General features: G+C 41.5%; 1 protein-coding gene across 1 annotated transcript in view; it reads left to right on the top strand.

Annotated features, from left to right (window-relative positions):
- Positions 1 to 17,029, top strand: part of NEGR1 (neuronal growth regulator 1) — a 658,921-nt gene that overhangs the window by 638,928 nt on the left and 2,964 nt on the right. The gene's annotated exons all lie outside the window — the stretch shown is intronic.

Genomic DNA, 17,029 nt, shown 5'->3' with positions numbered 1-17,029 from the left:
CTGTACAAGTTCACAGGATGTCCTCATGAACATGTGACTTCCAGAAGTGCATTAAGCACTGTGACTGGCAGCATGTGATTCTCTATCTGAGGAAATGATGTGAGCATTTATTTTTTGAAGTGATCTTCTATCTTATATTTTGTCTGCTGGGCTATGTCCACATATTAGTGAAGATGGGGTCAAAGACCTTCCCGTTCCCCAAAGTAGTGAGGTTTGAGGTGATTCTGAAATTCTCTGGAAGTTTGGACATAGCCTTAAACACAACCACCAAGAAAGTTTCTTTCTCCTATTCTGATGAGATTGCCCTTCCTTGTACCTGCAAAGCAGAGCTGGAAACCACAGTCTTTGTGCAAGAGCTTCAGGCAGTCATTTATGCTATATCCAGGCCATAGAGTGTTTTGAAAAAACAGGTTAAGACCTTGGTCGTTTTATGGGTTTGGTAGTCTTATGGGTAGTCTTACCCATTTGAAAAAACAGTTTAAGACTGTAGTAAATCTAGTCATGAAAGGATAGATCCAGGCCCCCTCCAGGAAAAATGCTAAGCTAAATGTCTCAATACAGGGGCAGTTCTTGGAGGGTGGGGGTGGAGAGGTTGTGATATAATCACACCACAAATGACTCTTGTTCCATGTAAAATTTAAAACAAACTGCCTGGTGGAGTTAGCCATGTGTCTATTCAGGCAGAGCTGACCGAGTCAATTGACTTCATGGCTCATTATTATCTCCTTGATTCCTGCTAATTTCTTTACTCCATAGGGTGTTAACAACTCTCTTCTACAATTATACTGTCTGTAAAATATTCTTGGTAATATTTCTCTGCTCACCCTCCAGCATGCCCGATAAAAGTAGGAACCTGAACCTGGGTGGCTTTGTTCCTAGGGGATTTGAGCCCCCAACAAATCGGAGACAAGAAGTGAGAGGCAGGGATGGAGGAAGGCCAATCTGTGCAGCAATGCATCTGTCAGAGGCAGAAGGGAGTTACAAAGGTTAGACTACTGCAGTAACCTTTTAACGGGTTATTCATTGCAGTATATGGCAACGGCTGTGGGAGGTTGAACCAGCAGCATACCCAGGGTAGCACTGGTGGATCTAAAGAGGTTTGTTTCCCCAGTTAGGGGCACTGCCAGCTGCTGAAGCAAGTTCTCTTCTGACCCTGTTTCCATATGTTGAGGATGGAGGAAAGAGGAGGCCAGGTATGGGCATGTTGTGGGAGGGGAGTCAGTGAGGGAGGGAATGCAGTTAAAAAGGTCTGTGAAGAGCAGGGAGAGCTTTTTAGGAGGGGTTCTGTGGGAAAGGGGCTGCTAGGGGCTATGATATGGGGAGGCAGGTTAAGGAGCAGCTGGGACATTATGGGGATAGGGGACGGTGAGAGGCAGATGGAGTTTGGGGCTGAGGGGGATGGTGGAGACTGGTGGGGGTGAAATGAGGTGTGAGGGAGGTTGGGAGCAAGAAGGATTGTGGGTGAAGGGAACCCAGGAAGTTTGAAAGACTGCAGTGAGATTTGAATGCTTAAAGGAGAAGGTGAGGTCTCAGGGTGTGAGGGATGTGATGAAAGATCAGGGGGACTGCAATGTGATTGGCATCATAGAATTGAAGGACTAGAAGGGACCTGCAAGATCATCAAGTCTGGTACCCTGCCATGAGCAGAAAGTTATTGAGCTCAAACGAACTCAACAACATGCTTATGCTTATCCAGCCCCATCTTGAATACCTCCATGGATGGCAACCACACCTGTGTGTTCCAGATTCTGGTAGCGCTTTCAGAAAAAAAAGCTTTTTTCTTATATTCAGGCTACATTTTCCCTCTGTTGACTTTTGCCTGTTGGTCGTCATCCTCCCTTGAGATGCCTTCTGAAGAGTTTTCCCCTAGATCTTGATGATCACTTGATAGCCATATTTGTAGGTGGCTATCAAGTTCACCTCTCAGTCTTTTCTTACTCAGGTTGAACAGCCCCAATTCCCAGAGTTTCTCCACATCAGGTCTATCCTCCAGGCCCCTAATCATATAGGTGGCCCTTCTTTGTAGCCTCTTGAGCTTATCCACATCCTTCTTGAAGTGTGGTGCCCAGAACTGGACGCAGCACTCCAGCTGTGGCCTCACCAATGCTGAATAGAGAGGGAGAAGCACACATCAGCTGATGCACACCAGAGTTCTACTTGCCCGGCTGGCAACCTCATCACACTGTTGGCTCATTTCATCTTCCGGTCGATTGCGCCCCCCAGGTCCCATCAGATGCTGTGCCAGACAATGTACCAACACCCATCATGTAGTTATGGTGAGGGTTTCTCCTAACCAGATAAAGAACCGTGCACGTCTCCCTGTTAAATCTCATCTGATTTCATTCTGCCCATAAAACCAGTCTGCCATGGTCCTCCTGGATCCTTACAGTAAGATGAGTCTGTGCAGGATGCAATGGGTTTATGGGGACAGGGAAGGGGTAGGATAGGACTCAGTGGGTTCTTATGGTGATGGTAGGGTCTGATGGGCCTTAGGACATGATGGGGTGGGGCTGAGCATGGGGGATATGTGGGATAACAGAGAACAGAGTGGAACCAGGACTTATTTTAGATGGGAGGGGCAAGCCATAAAGGACAATGACGGACACTTTGGGGCCATTTTGGAGTTTCTGAGGGACCCATGTGACAGAGTGCAGGGTGTAGTTCTGTCTATGTCCAGGCTGATAGGGGACAACTATACACCCCTGGCACTAAGTGCCTGCTCTACCCAGGAACTGGCAGTCAGCCCTCTCTTCCCCAATTCAATTGTATATTTTTTGCCTGACTATTAAACTAAACATAGCATTTGGCCCTTAAATATTAGTAAAGTTTCTACTTAATTTTTAATTGGAGAAGAATGTGTAGGATTATGTCCTCATATCCCACAGAACCTACATCCCTCATTTCAAAGTCCTAGATCCACCCTGGCCTCAACAGAATGCAGAGCAGACCGTGCATGGAGCATACTGTTGCCTAATACTAGCAACTTGGGAAATGTTAAAAACAGAGATAAATCCTAAAAAACCTCCAGGATTGCATCTCTTTTTTCCAGAGCTCTCTCTTGAAGGTAACTATGCTCTTTCTTCCAAAAGAGTTGTGAATGGCTCAATTTTTACTGTAAAATGTGGCAGTGGATTGAGTGCTTAAATGACTAAACCATGATAATAGCTTAGCAGTTAGAGAACTTAATAAAAAATTGGGGGTTCAGAGTTCAAATCTGCCTCATCCCTGATGCATTTCCTACCTCATCTCTTGTGTCTCAGCCACTAAGTTATAGACAGTTCTTGAATGGACAATCCCCTTATTTAATCTGTACCATTAGTCAGAAAAGAATTAAAGATTATTTGGGTCATAAAATCATAGTAAAATAGGGTTGAAAGGAATCTCAAGAAGTCATCTACTCCAAACCCCTACTCAAGGTAGGATCCTCTCCATCTAAGCCAGCCCCAACAAATGGTCATCTAACCTGTATTTAAAATCTTGTTGGAGATTCCACAACTTCTCTACATAATCTGTTTTGGTGCTTAACTACCCTCAGAGTTAGGAAGTTCTTTTTCATATTCAGCCTAAATCCCCTTTGTTGCAAATGAGGTGCATTACTTCTTGTCCCTTCCCCTGCAGATGCATAGAACAGTTGATCTTCCCCTACTTTATAACAAGCCCTTTTTATATTTGAAGACTGCTAACCAGCCCACTGTCAAATCTGCTTGGAAAAATCTTGAAATGTGTTATGAATGTCAGTTAAGATCATGAACCAGATTCACTGAAGGTTATGTAGGAAAATGTAAAATAGAGCTCAGTGACAACAAGCAGTGATACCACTTTCACTTGATAACTAAGTCTTCACTCCAGCTCAGAAGGAGGACGCTGCTGAGCAGATGCCCAGAATAATTGTGTTTCTTAGTTGTTCAAGCTATGACCATTTCTAACAAGTGTTTCTTATATTTTGGGGCTAACTTGTCCTAAGTAACAGCTCCATTACAAACTGGAGATGTTGTAAACATTTCTGTACCTGAGGCTCCTTTCTTCTCTATCTGAAGCTGGTATCCTCTGCTTAGCTTTCTAGTAGCAGGATCCTGCATATACCAAAACTGAATGCAGTTCTAGATGTCCTTTAGTACTGTTTTGTTTTGGCTGGTTTTTATCATTTCTTCAATAGAAATGAAAGTTAAATCACTATGAAAGATTTACCTTTTAAACATGGAGAGGGGTACAGTGGTACCTTCTTTCTCATATTCAAATGTAATTTCCAGATGTTTTGTACAGTAGAGATCTTAGAATTTGGGGTTGTTCTGTATATCCTGGGGAAAGGAGACTCTTCTATATCTAGATAAATTCAAAAATTTTGATGAGCTTCCAAAGTCTAGTGCTTGTTAAGAAGCTGGTCAGAGCTAGATATATCACAATAATGGGCTTCCATGCAACTGTAACAGGCGCTTCTGGTATCGACCAAATACTGGATTGATGGAAGGGGAATGAGCACTACTAAATATTTCAGCAATTATATAGCAAATGCTGTCCAGCTGATCATGGGAATTAATGTACCTATAATTTGGCGGGAAATTTGTGCCTTGCATTGAGTTTTGTAATTTACTGTATTGAATCCATTTAGCTGAGTTGCAGCCATTTATAACAATAACAAAATTAATTGTTACAATTTTTTCTGCATAAGAGACTGTTTCACCTCCTTTGCATCAATTCATAGACCCAAAAGAAATGTTAAAAATAGCTAGGATTAAGTATTATAAAGGTAAGTAACCAATGAAGATAGTTTCTAAATATCTTAGAAGTTCTGTAATCAGAGGGGGGGAAAAACAGCTTTGTATTAACGTATAACATAACAGGTGCACCCATAAACACGTGCATCTTTTATCTGTTCCTTTGGTAAAAGGAACTAATTTTGTATAAAATAAATCCAAAATTTGAGGATAGTTCAGGTGAAATTCATACATTCTTTTTTTTCCCATGAAATTCCTACTCTGTGCTATGCTATACTCCCAGTAAATTTACCTTATTTAACTTTAAATATTTGTCTCTATATTAGCTTTAAAAGTAAGACCAGCCATTCTATTGTTTGGCTGCTCTTACCAAGAGGAAACATGCTTTGATCAACAATGCCGGACTAGAAATTGAGACCAAGCCACTATGGTGTAGTGTCACAGAAAAGTAAGTTAAAGATACATGCACATACTGTTTTCAAAGATTTATTTAGCAGGACCCAGTATCATTCAACATTAAAGCACAGCAATCAGAATTCAGAGTCTTAAACTGGAAATCTCACAGAGATAGCTAGAAATGCAGAAATTAAGTCATTTATTGGCATTCTTTCATGGTATTTAATCAAAGTGTTAGATCTGAGCTGCTACTACTATTATTATTGTTAGTATTATTATTATTTAAATCGCGTATCACATTCTTATAATATTAATATTATTTACTTATACTTTATTACTATATAAATAATGAGGATGATAGTAATAACAATAATAATAGTTTTCATTTGGGGGGTGTGGATCATTAGCATGTTCTTTCTGTTGACAAGATTGTTCCATTTTGGTAATCATGTCCCCAGTAACATGTTTTATTTGCAATATTTTTTTTCATTCAGTTTACCAAGTGCTATGGAACACCCTGTACTGGAAATGCAATACTATTTGTGTAATACAGTGGATGAGGAAACCCCTTTGTTGGGAATGTAGCAAAAACTCCAGCAAAGCTTTCAAGAGCAGATCCAGGATTATCGGCTTTATTTAGGAAGCTGGTAATAGTACATAGTGCTGGACCAATATTGAGGACCAAACTTCTCATTATTAGTTTATAAAAGGAATAATTTTTGTGGAGCCTGCATTAGCAGGTTGATAGCCTCAAGAACCTGAGGGTTTCCTTCCTGTTATGTGTATATTCTGCTATGTGTGCATTTTACAAGACACTCTTAAAAAGAAGTACAGAAGAAACTACCAAGTCTAAAATGTGAGCTGGTAGATAATTGTTAAAAACAGCTGCTCAGAAAGAGGGCATAATGGTAGAAGAGAAACACCAATATTAAACAAATAAGAGTCCCAACTTTCTTCACTGTGAAGTCAAAGGCAGGAACTCCATGCTGCAGTTAGGTGGAAGTCAGTTTCTCAACAGAATCCAGAGTGGTTTCAAGAATGCAAGTGTGTTCTATCACCGTTCCAGAGAAGATCATGCCCATGATGAGGGATCCCAGTTTTCCCTGATAAAAAACCACAAACTATATGATAAAAAAAATCACAAATTCTCTGATCAAAACGCCAAAATTGGTGATGAAAATGAAACGCCACTCATATATATCAATTCAACACAATGTGTTATTTATATATTTACAATTTTAAAGCAATTTGGGAGCCTACTAGTGCATCAATCACTATAATAAAATTAATTCAAAATGCCTGTAAATTTTGGCATTTGATTTTGGGTTTTTTGTCATGGAAAATCAGAGCTTCCCCATACCCCTTAGCTCAAAGAATGCAAGTCCAGGCCCCTCACTGCCAAACCACAGCCCCCCAGCCCTGCTGATGCCCCTTGCCCCCCATCCACAGCCCCCTGTCCCCTCCCCCCTGAGCTGCCAGGGCTACAGGGCCGAGGACCCAGCTCCACAGCTCCCTGCCCCCTGCAGCAGCACCGAAGCCGCAGCTGCTGCCCATGGGAGATGGTGGCTGCTTCAGCAAGCAGAGCAGAGGGCCTGGTTCCAGCCCTCCCCTGCAGGCAGAACAGCCAGATCAGAGCCCATGGTGGGGTGAGTACAGGCTGCCTGCTGTGGGTTCAGGTAGCAGGGCTGCATGCACTCCTGAGAGGGGCCAGGGAGGATCCATTCCCCCCAGATCTGTGCATGGGGCAGAGCTGGGGGCAGATACGGGCTGCCTGCTGCAGGCTTGGGCTCTGCACCCTGTTGCCTTCCCTCAAGGCCTCTGCAGCCCAGTGGGTGAGACCCAGTGCAGCAGGGCAGAGTAGGGCTGGGCAGGGATAAGCCCCCTGCCCACCCTACAGCAGTGAGGGGTGCAACCCCACACAGCCACCCCTGTTGCTGCCAGGTGGAAAGGAAATGCCTTGCGAGGAGGATGTGGGGCTTGCAGTGGCAAGGAGCTTCCCCACTCAGCTCTGCCACACTGGGTCCCACCCACTGGACTGCAGAGGCCCTTGGGGAGGGCAGCAGGGTGGGGAGCCCAGGCCCTCAGCAGGCAGCCTGTCCCACCCAGCTCTGGGGGACACAGGCTCCCCCTACCCTGCCTGGGAGTGTGCCATGGCGCCGTCCCACTCCCTGCCAGGGCCCTGCAGCCACACATTCTGGCCCCAAGCCCCAGCCCCAGCCCTGCCCAACTCACTTACTCCCTCCCTTTGGGGGCCTCAGTGCCCCCTTCCTCCCTCCCCCACTAGATTTACCTGTGGGAGCTGCTCCCCAGGCTGCCTGGTGGCACGTGCACTTTGTGTCTCCTGCCTCACTGCCCTCCTCTCAATTCCCCCAGCCACCTGCAGGCTGAAACTCTGCCAATCTGCAGAGAGCTCTTTGCAAAAGTGCAAAATCTGGGTATTTCTCCATTAAAATGGAAAAGGAAGAATTTAGAATCTAGAATTTAGAATCCACATTTTTCTCAGAAGATGGGGAAATCTGCATTTTTTTCCATGGGAAATGGAAAACCTGGATCCCTGCCCAAGACTCATGAAATGTAAACTACTGTTCCATTTCGACTATAACCAACTTCTCTCAAAACAGTAAATTCTAGAGATGGACCCAACACATAAATACAGACTCAAATTCCAATTTTCCCAAAGCTTGTGGGCATTCAGATCTAGAGTTTTGACTGAGGTCCATCTCAAGAAAGTTCAGCTCAATCAGTTTCATACTCTGTATTCTTGTCGTTCCCCATTTACTTCAAAACAGCCAGAAAAGTTACAATGAGCTACCTAGCCACTTAATGGATTTCAGTTTTACAAGGGAAAAAATACCTAAGCATACAAAGTTTTATTGAAATCTTTTTTGGAATTTTTAATTAAATTATTTTTTTTTCCATGAAGATAAATTTGGCTTTTGTATCTTTATTGACCCATAATGCCTGTTGTTGATTTTTTTTTAAACAAGTCATGTTTTCAGGAATCACTAAGTGCTTTTAGAAGATCAGTTAGAGACAGCTCAAGGAGGGCCTGATTTTCACAAAGTGTTAAGCACCTGCCCTCTGAAAATCCATTCCCTTAAAGGTAGGTCCAATTAAGTACTCCCTCAGTTGACGCATGCCATATCACTAGCAAATGTTTAACCTGATAATCAGGACAGGGGTTTTTAATCTAAACAGAGGTCAGGCATCCATTTCAAGGCAGTTTTTTGGGATAATCCATGGGTGCCTGTAAATAAACTGACAAGTTATACTACATGTTTAGCTAAGTATCAAAAACTTGCATTCTGAATATCTTTAGTTAGGGAATCATTCATTCAAGAAACTGTATAAAGGATTTAGGATTATTCATCCAGTAATATTATTCTTCAATTGTCTGAAAATTCTTACCCTTATGAATCTGAATGGAAGCTGTCTCACAAAGGAAGCAACATCTATAATAGACTTCCATTGTACATTAGACTTGATGCATAGTGCAGCCAACTGCAACAAAGAGAAAGGGGAATTGGGAATTAGTTTTTAATGTTGAATTGAAATCCCAAACTTGTTACTTCAGAATAAAAATACACATTGCTCAGAACTAACCTCTGTTTGAATTTAAAGAGTTTCTTGTTTACAATTTAGAGAGTTGGATAAAGCTATTTAATTTCTCTTCGTAATCCTCTAACACAATACCAAACTTCTCACAAGGCTGTACTAATAATACAATTTATTAGACAAGTACTATTAATCGGTTAAATTAGAAAATATTTAGTAAAGCAAGAATTTTACTGAAGAGTACTACAGGTTATACTGATGAAAATATAGGGGACTTTGAAATGTAATGCATTTTTGTCCGATTTCCCTGTCGTGCAAGCAAAAGAAAACACATATACAACAAATGAAATACTGCTTTGTCTGAGCTTCTCTTTACTCTAGTCCATGAGTATCAACTGTGTCATAAAATGAAAATTTTATGCAGCAGCAAAAATAAAAGCCACAGAAAATAGATAAGGTATGTTAAAAAGTAAATGATTTACTACAGGTAATAATTCCAATTTACCACTTTGTACCAGTTTAGTTTTTTTAAGAATAACCATCTTTTGCAGGATCACTATGCACCTCTTGACATCTCTGATTTCTGCCTAGAAAATTAAAAGGAAGGTGACATTTTGTAAATGTTTCACAAACATTTACAGGTGAATTTATTTTTCCTTTTCATTGGGTGAGAAAAAAAATACCTGTATTATACATTTATAATTGCATTTTCTGTAAATGCTCTCGTGTATTTTTGTGTCTGTGAATATTCATACTGTTAGGCTTTTTTAGTTTTATTTTGAGGTATAAATAATACCAGTTAAGTTTCCTCCCTCATTTGAACAGACTGAATTCACTGCTTAGGACTCTTTACCAAGTTTGAATCATACCTTTTGGATCAGTTTCTGTATCTTCAACTTGCAAGTAAGCTTACATTTACATAGGAACTTTTCTAAGATACAGCCGTGTGATGTAGCTATGAGATGGGAAATTAGCACAGACATGCAGAAAATGAGTTAAATTTCAAGTCTCCAAAAACAAGACCCAAGGCAACCTTGTAAGCACTAAACAGGACCTAGAGCCAAATCAACCCCTTCAGTGACCACAAAACTTGTTAGGTACTTAGATTTATTAGGAGCTTCAATTTGGGGCTGAAAATATCCTTGGGTATGTAAGGGCAAGGACACTTCCTTGGCAAGAGGGATACGTGGCCTTGAATCCCAGCAGAGTGAGAAGGGCTTAGAACACAGGCCTTTGACATCCTGGGCATTTACACAAAAGGTGGATACTGCTACTAGGTGTACTCAAAAGTTACTGGGGGAAATGGGAAATGCTGTACATAATCCTGAACTCAGCGCAGATCTCAGGTAGCTCTTGTAGGTCTAGTAAGTGTCGGACTTCAAGGCAATCTGAACCCTATCATAATAAAAATGCCTCCTTTCAACTCTGAGTCAGACACCCAAGCTCCAAGGAGGAGCATGGATTTAGACACGTTTTTGTGCCTACACATTTTTATTGGCTACCAGTAGATGCCTTCCTAGAAAGCAACTAAGTGATCTGGATCATCCAAAAATTATTAGGTGCCTTAGACGCAAGACTTAAAAGAAAAGGCTGAAAGAGCTATAGTTATTTAGTCTAAAGGGCTGCTTGTGCACGGGACAAAAAGTGGCTGTTTTTGCAGTTTAATTGCATCTTGCAGCACACATGCGAGGGCTTGGGGGGTGAGGGTTACGATTTAAATTGGTTTGTTACATTGCAAACTAAACCATATCCACATGTAGTTTAGTTTGCAATGTAGCTATTTGTAACGTTACATCCTTTTGACAGCTCTTCCCAGGCCTCGAGGAAGAGTTGGATCCAGCAGGAGCTGCCTGTGAGCTGGGGCAGCACCCATGCAGCTAGCACCCCGCCCAAGCTGGGGCAACGCCTGCCCACTAGCAGCCTTCCAGGACAGCCCTGCGGGGCGCCGCCACCACAGAAGGAAGGACTGGGGCCCTCTGCAGCTCACGGGCCACTTGGCCTGCCAACAGCTCATCTCTTCCCCCGCCCCCCCACCCCACCCACCTTGGGAGAGGCAGGCAGGCTCCGTGGGGTGAGGGGAAAATATCTCCCTTTAACAGTGACAGAAGACCCTACATTGAAACAGTGGGTTTTTAATCATCACAATCACCATTTCAATTTAGGAGATTAAACCCCTGCATACAAGTACCCGAGAAGATGAGACTAGAAGGGGAGCAGGATTTGGTAACTGTCTTCCAATACCTAAAGGCAATTACAGTGTGGGTGTGGCCATCGGGGACGGACAAGGCACAATGGCCTTAAGCTTCAGCAGGGAAAATTTGGGTTGGAGATTATGGGAAACTTTCTGACTATGAGAAGGGGTCCAGAATTGGAACAGACTACCTAGAGAAACTGGAATCTCCATCCTCGCAAGTTTTCAAGAGTAGATTGGACAGACACTGGCCTGGCATGTTTTAGTCAGGGACAATCCTGCTTCAAGCCAGGGGCCTGGACTTGAGGTCCCTTTTGGACCTGTGTTCCTATGATCCTGGGCAAACATGAGTTCTTGCTATTCACTATTTATTGGCACCAAACTTGATGTTCTATATCACCCGCCCGGGGCAAGATATCCACATCTTAGGTATGGTGACACGTAAGTCAAGGTGCCTTACAGGTTGATTAGGATCTCATCATTCAGTGACTTGAGGAACCCAAACCTCTTTTTCACACGTGACAGAGGCTCGGACTGTCTCAGCTGCTGAGCAGATAGGGCCACTGGCATTGTCAACACTCACTCACCTGTTATCATACCTAGTAACTATCTGAATTTCTGCTGATATCAGTGGGAGTGAGACCCCCTAAATACCTTTTAAAAACTTGGATTAATTTTCATGGAAGTTTGAAAGGACTTTGACTTGTAAGCATGTGACTTTAATACTAGATGCCTCGTTTTATAACTCCCTGCACAGATTGTTAAATGATTGTGAAAGAACAGCTGGTCCTGTGGTTAAAGCATTGTATTGGCACAGAGGTGTCAATTTTGATCCCAGGTAGGTGACAAACTTCTTTTGTAAACTAGGACAAGTCATTTTTTTCAGCTATGAAGAATAGAAGTGTGTCCGGGGGGGGGGTACATGTGTGTTCTTGTGCATGCATGTCTCAGCTTCCTCCCTCCATGAAAAATAGATATAATAATGCTCCCCTATCTCCCTGTGCCAGTGTTAAGCACCACAGAAAAGTCAATAATAATAATTAATAATATATCACTTGAGGAGCTGGGATTTTGACAGCTGAGGAGGTCCTTTTAGGCAGCTAAAATTACCAGTTCATAAATGTTCATATTCTTTGCAGAAACTGTATAATAGAGAAGATAATTCAAAGTCTACAGGTTGATATATTTTTAGAATATGTGAGTATGTTTTCTTGCAACCATAATGTCAATGGCATAACCTTTGAATATATCACTGAAATCTTTATGTTGTATCCTGTGCAGAGAGATTCTTTCTTAATTTAACTCACAAGTTGAGGCAGTCATGACATATAGCATAACGGTAGTGAAGACAGACCAGTGCTGCAGCAACAGCATTTCAGTGTTACTTCAGAGGGGCATTGTACACTCAAACAGTAATTACAAAAAAAACCCTAAGTCCCATACATATTTAATACACACAACAAAGTGCCATATATGCGTAAGTCAGCATGGTTAGTGGTGCAGAAATGAAGACAGGGATCCTGTACCACAATAGGTGATGTTTATCAGAACAGAAATAGGTAAAAAAAAAAAAATGTATGGCTGTGCTTACTTTTTATAGGTTGTATTGTTGCCGAATACATGGTTTTAAATTGATTGATTTTTGTACTCATGAACTTAATGGAACTAAATAACACTGGTAAAATTCAACTCTGTCTAAAGAAGTAGCACAAATCTTTTCTTATGCACCATGGAAGTTGTACTTAAACCATAGCTTCACCTAAGCAGTTGTCACTGCCCAAGGATTGATTTTGTGCTAGATGGACAAAAAACCACTTCTCTATATAGGCTAGAAACCTGCTAAGTTTCTAGGCCTAGGCTGGATTCTAGGCGCCTCTGATTTCTGTTGAAACCCCATTCTGTTGAATCATGTAGTGATCCTACATAAATACAGGTCTTTGAAGTGAAATGTGACCACATTTATTTTCACCTGTGAGCTGTCTCGCTGTCCAGACATAAACACTTTTTTTGCATATTATATGTTTTATGAGTACTTTTTATTATTTGGTTCACAAGAAAGTTTGTGAGTATTTCAGTTTTGATATAATTATTGAATTTTCAATTTTTGATTTTCCAGCTTCATTTAATAGTATGCATGGAGGTCATAATAAAAGGATTCTGTATTATAGCAGTAAATATTTGTTTGTCATAGAACTTCGGAGTGTCATACGGTCTGACTTTTACAGATGGACGATGGGAGTGGAGTGGATGGCTGATGGGAGGGTGGTTGAGTAAGTGACTGGAAAGTAGCTCAGTGGAAGGAATAGGTAAAGACTATTATAAAATTTTACAATAAGCCTTCAAAGGGTGACATTTAGGAGCATCCAGTCCCTAAGACTATACAGAAAGCTAGAAGGGAGAAAACTATCACTAAACTTATAGAGAACATCGTAAATTTTGCAAGTGAACTCACAATAAATCCCTTGGCATTAGACCACAAGCTTAGCTCAGGATAATCAGATTAAAAGTCAGATTGGCCACAAGGCACTTTTTAACTTCCTCAAACTAGATTGCTTCCCTTACTCAAGTTGAATACAATCGTATATCCTAAATACTCCTTTTGAAATGAACAAATCATTTTTAAGTGGTACCCAGCATGAGTGAGGGTATCACAATCCAGCCCAGCCTGAAACACAAGGAGAACTGTTAATAGGAAGTAGAAGAAAAGTCAGACGTAAGACATTGCTTTAGACCAGTAGCTGGATGAATGATATCAGGTCAGTCCACAGAGTGGATCCAGTCTATGGTCCTGATCCAGTGCATGAGGCCAGCCCAGCCAGGGCCCTATACAGCTGCATGGGAATGGCCCACCTGGGGCCTAATTCCTCCCCATGGCATTGGCCTGCCTAGGGCCCAATCCATCCACATGGAAATGGCCCAGGTGGTGTCCAGTCCCTCTGCATTGAAACAAGCTGGCCAGGGCCCAATCTCTCTATGCAGGGCTTGAAAATCTGGCATCGGGGAACCAGTGGCAGTGTTCACTCTGATACCCTCATTCTGGATTCTGATACCCTCATGCCTTTGGGGAGCTATGCAAACCAGATGGCATGGTTCTTCAGGGCAGATCTGGCCTACGGGCTAGGGCTTTAGCACCCCTGCTTTAAATTTACGTTCAGAGACATGACTATTTAAAGGTTCCATTATTTGTGACATTATTATCATAACTCCTCTATTGTTTCCTATTACATTTGGGGAAAATAAATATAGATTTTTCTTATCATTAATGCTTTTTAACAAAAGAAAAAGTAAATAAAATTATTACCTTTTCTTTATTTTCCTCATAAGTATCTAGCAACACTAGAATTGGGATTTCAAGATCCTTTTGCTAGGCTAAGAATGAGTAGATAAGATTATATCCTACATCAAGATTTATGAGTCCCTGATGCAACAAAGGAGCTCAGGATCAATCAGCAGTTAGGACTATAATTCCAAGAATGCATGTTTTCCCATCTGTCTCAAGTAAAGCCCTTGAAAGGTTTTAGTAAACTAATAATTATAACCATATGTAAAAAAAGATTGTTTTTCTCGGTTATATTTAGGGAGCAGTTGATTTAAAAAAGGAAGTCTGGATCGATGAAGGCACTCCCTGCAATGAAAATGTAAATGCCCAAATACAGATTCAGGTTAGGGAACTCACAGAAAGACATAATTTTTTTCACAGAAGTTCAGATAACCATCTGCAATCTATTGACAGAAGAACAAGCTCTTACCCCCGCACCCATCCCTGCCAAATAACTATAGTACTGTATTGTTTTCAGCTTGAAAAAAACATGCCTATACAAATAAGAATCAAATCACATGGTGAGTTTTTAGGTTTTGGAGAAGAACAGAATGCTGGATGCAGTCATCTGGGGGAAAATTCACTTTAGTGCTACTAGCTCAACTGTCAGATCATTTGGTATCACTAGATTTATTTATATATTTATATATTAAGTTCCAATATGAGTTCCTGCAGTTTTACCTAACATTTGGTAACAGACACACTGAAATGCAAGATTCCATGTGTAAATTGTTTCTCTCCTTTAAAAGGAAAACCATCCCATTGAAAAGAGAATTTAGCACTGCTTGGTTCCAAAATACAGAATCTTTCTTGAACTAAAAAATATATGAAGATATAAAAAAACTCAAGTCTTCAAATGGCATTATAATTTCCTCTTCAATACTGAATGCCTCTTTAGCCACAGAGTATCTCTCTGCAGGGGGAGGGAAGGGGCCACAGAGTGATGCAAGCTTCCATGCCAAAGGACAGCAGTAAAGCAATGTCAGTAGGAGAACTGTACAGGCATTCATTAAACCCATCTAAGCTCCTTTGCACTAAAATTAAACCACAGCAGATGACTTTTAACCTTCTACAGGACCCACCATTTTTAGATCAGACTAAGCATTGTGAATGCCTATACACCGAGCCTTTCTACCAAACTAAAGCCAATTCTGTTGATAGAAATGTAACATTTGTACGCACTCTGCTGAGAACAGGGGTTTTGTTCAAAATGCAGTATCAAGACCAGAGGCAGTGGTGTTTTAGGTTCTAGTAAAGGCCCAGGTCTTAAAGCTTATGCATGCAAACAAGCAGTCACTGCACCCAGTCCAGACATAGGCAGCTTACTTTAAGCTGCCTATACCTAAACCAGGAGCAGGCATGTGCAGGAGTTTGCCACTGCTGGGAGCAACATGTGCAGCTGTCTGCTGGTTCCCAGCACCTTGCAGGCAGCCTGGTATAAGTAACTCAGGGTGGAGGGGTACAGTGGGTGTGATCAGGGACCATATAGCCCAGTCAGGTCAGAGGAGTGGGAACTCCTCAGACCTAGGGTAAATGGCTGAGCTTTCCCAGCCCCAGGGCTGTGCTGCAAACATACACAGGTATTCTAGAGATCTAGTTAAACTGATCTGCCTTAGTGCACCTACTCAGGTAAACTAACTTGGATTGGGCCTGCCATTTTTTGGATGTTTTAATTCTGCACAACTGTACAATCAGGCATTTAAATCAACCTAACCCTGGTTAGATTGATCTAAATATAATGCCTGTAGCTCTTTGCAGCCATGAGAAACCACATCTGCTGTTTGCAGGTCATGAAACTGAACTTGCCTGTTTCTGCATTGAGCTAAAAATGACCTTTTCCACTTATTTCAGTAATAGCTGTATGTACAAATTTGAAGGCAGAAGTTAGGCTATATTGCTTACAAAATCAGACCTTCTGTTTTACTATCACAATGACTGATTGTCCTCTGATTCCCTGCTTTGGGTATCTTTTGTTGCCCATGTTCATTTTGTATTTGGGATTCAAATAACAATGTGCTAGTGTCTAATTTTGATGTTGTGTTAGCTGAAAAGTAAAGTCCCATCTATTTGTATCACAGAGATCTGTGCAGAAATGCAAATATGGAGTAGATATAATCTTGCATACTTGGGAATGTTCAGGATGACTTAACAGTCCTTTTTCATTTCTAATATATTTGATTTTATGAAAACAAAATGGAACAGTTCCGCTTTGTGTCTGTTAAGCATCTATTAAAGTCCCAGCCAAAATAGCCAGCAGGCAAACTGAATGTTATTGTGTCAAAGCATGTGCTTTATTTCTTTAGTTGCTGCCTTTTTAATTTACGGTTTATTTATTCTGCTTGTATGTATTGATTATAACTATAGTGTTTGCTTGGCTATTATAGCTAGGCATTCGGAGTATATGGTTACAGTAAGGAAAGGAAAGACAAATTATTTTCCAGAGTGAAAATAACTGTATCTCTCCCAACCAACTTCAAACTTGGCTTTTTAAAGTTAGGCACCTAATGAAAAGTGACCTGATTTCCACCACGGTCAGCAGTCACAACGTCCACTTCAGTGGGAACTTGAGTGCTCAGCTCACCTCAAAATCAGATAAAAGGTTTAGAGGCTTTAAAATCTGAGGTATAACGATGCATCAGGGTGTATGGGGCAGCTGCTACGTACAGGCGCAGCAATTGCTTCCAGTTGCCACGGCACTACTGGCGTGATAGGGCAGCTATGATTGAAGCCGTTTTTTTTCTGCCTCCTCCTGTCAAGTTGGCACCAGGGCAGCTACCCCAATGGCCAGTCCCTAGTTATGTCATTGCTTAATAGGGATGTCACTGCCTAGCTTCAAGTGTCCAAGTTTTGAAA

This window comes from Crocodylus siamensis, chromosome 5 (genome assembly GCF_052110815.1).
Source record: "Crocodylus siamensis isolate JL-2025a chromosome 5, ASM5211081v1, whole genome shotgun sequence".
NCBI lineage: Eukaryota > Metazoa > Chordata > Crocodylia > Crocodylidae > Crocodylus > Crocodylus siamensis.
Note: the sequence above shows the minus strand (reverse complement) of the source record. Positions and strands in the feature narration are given on the sequence as shown.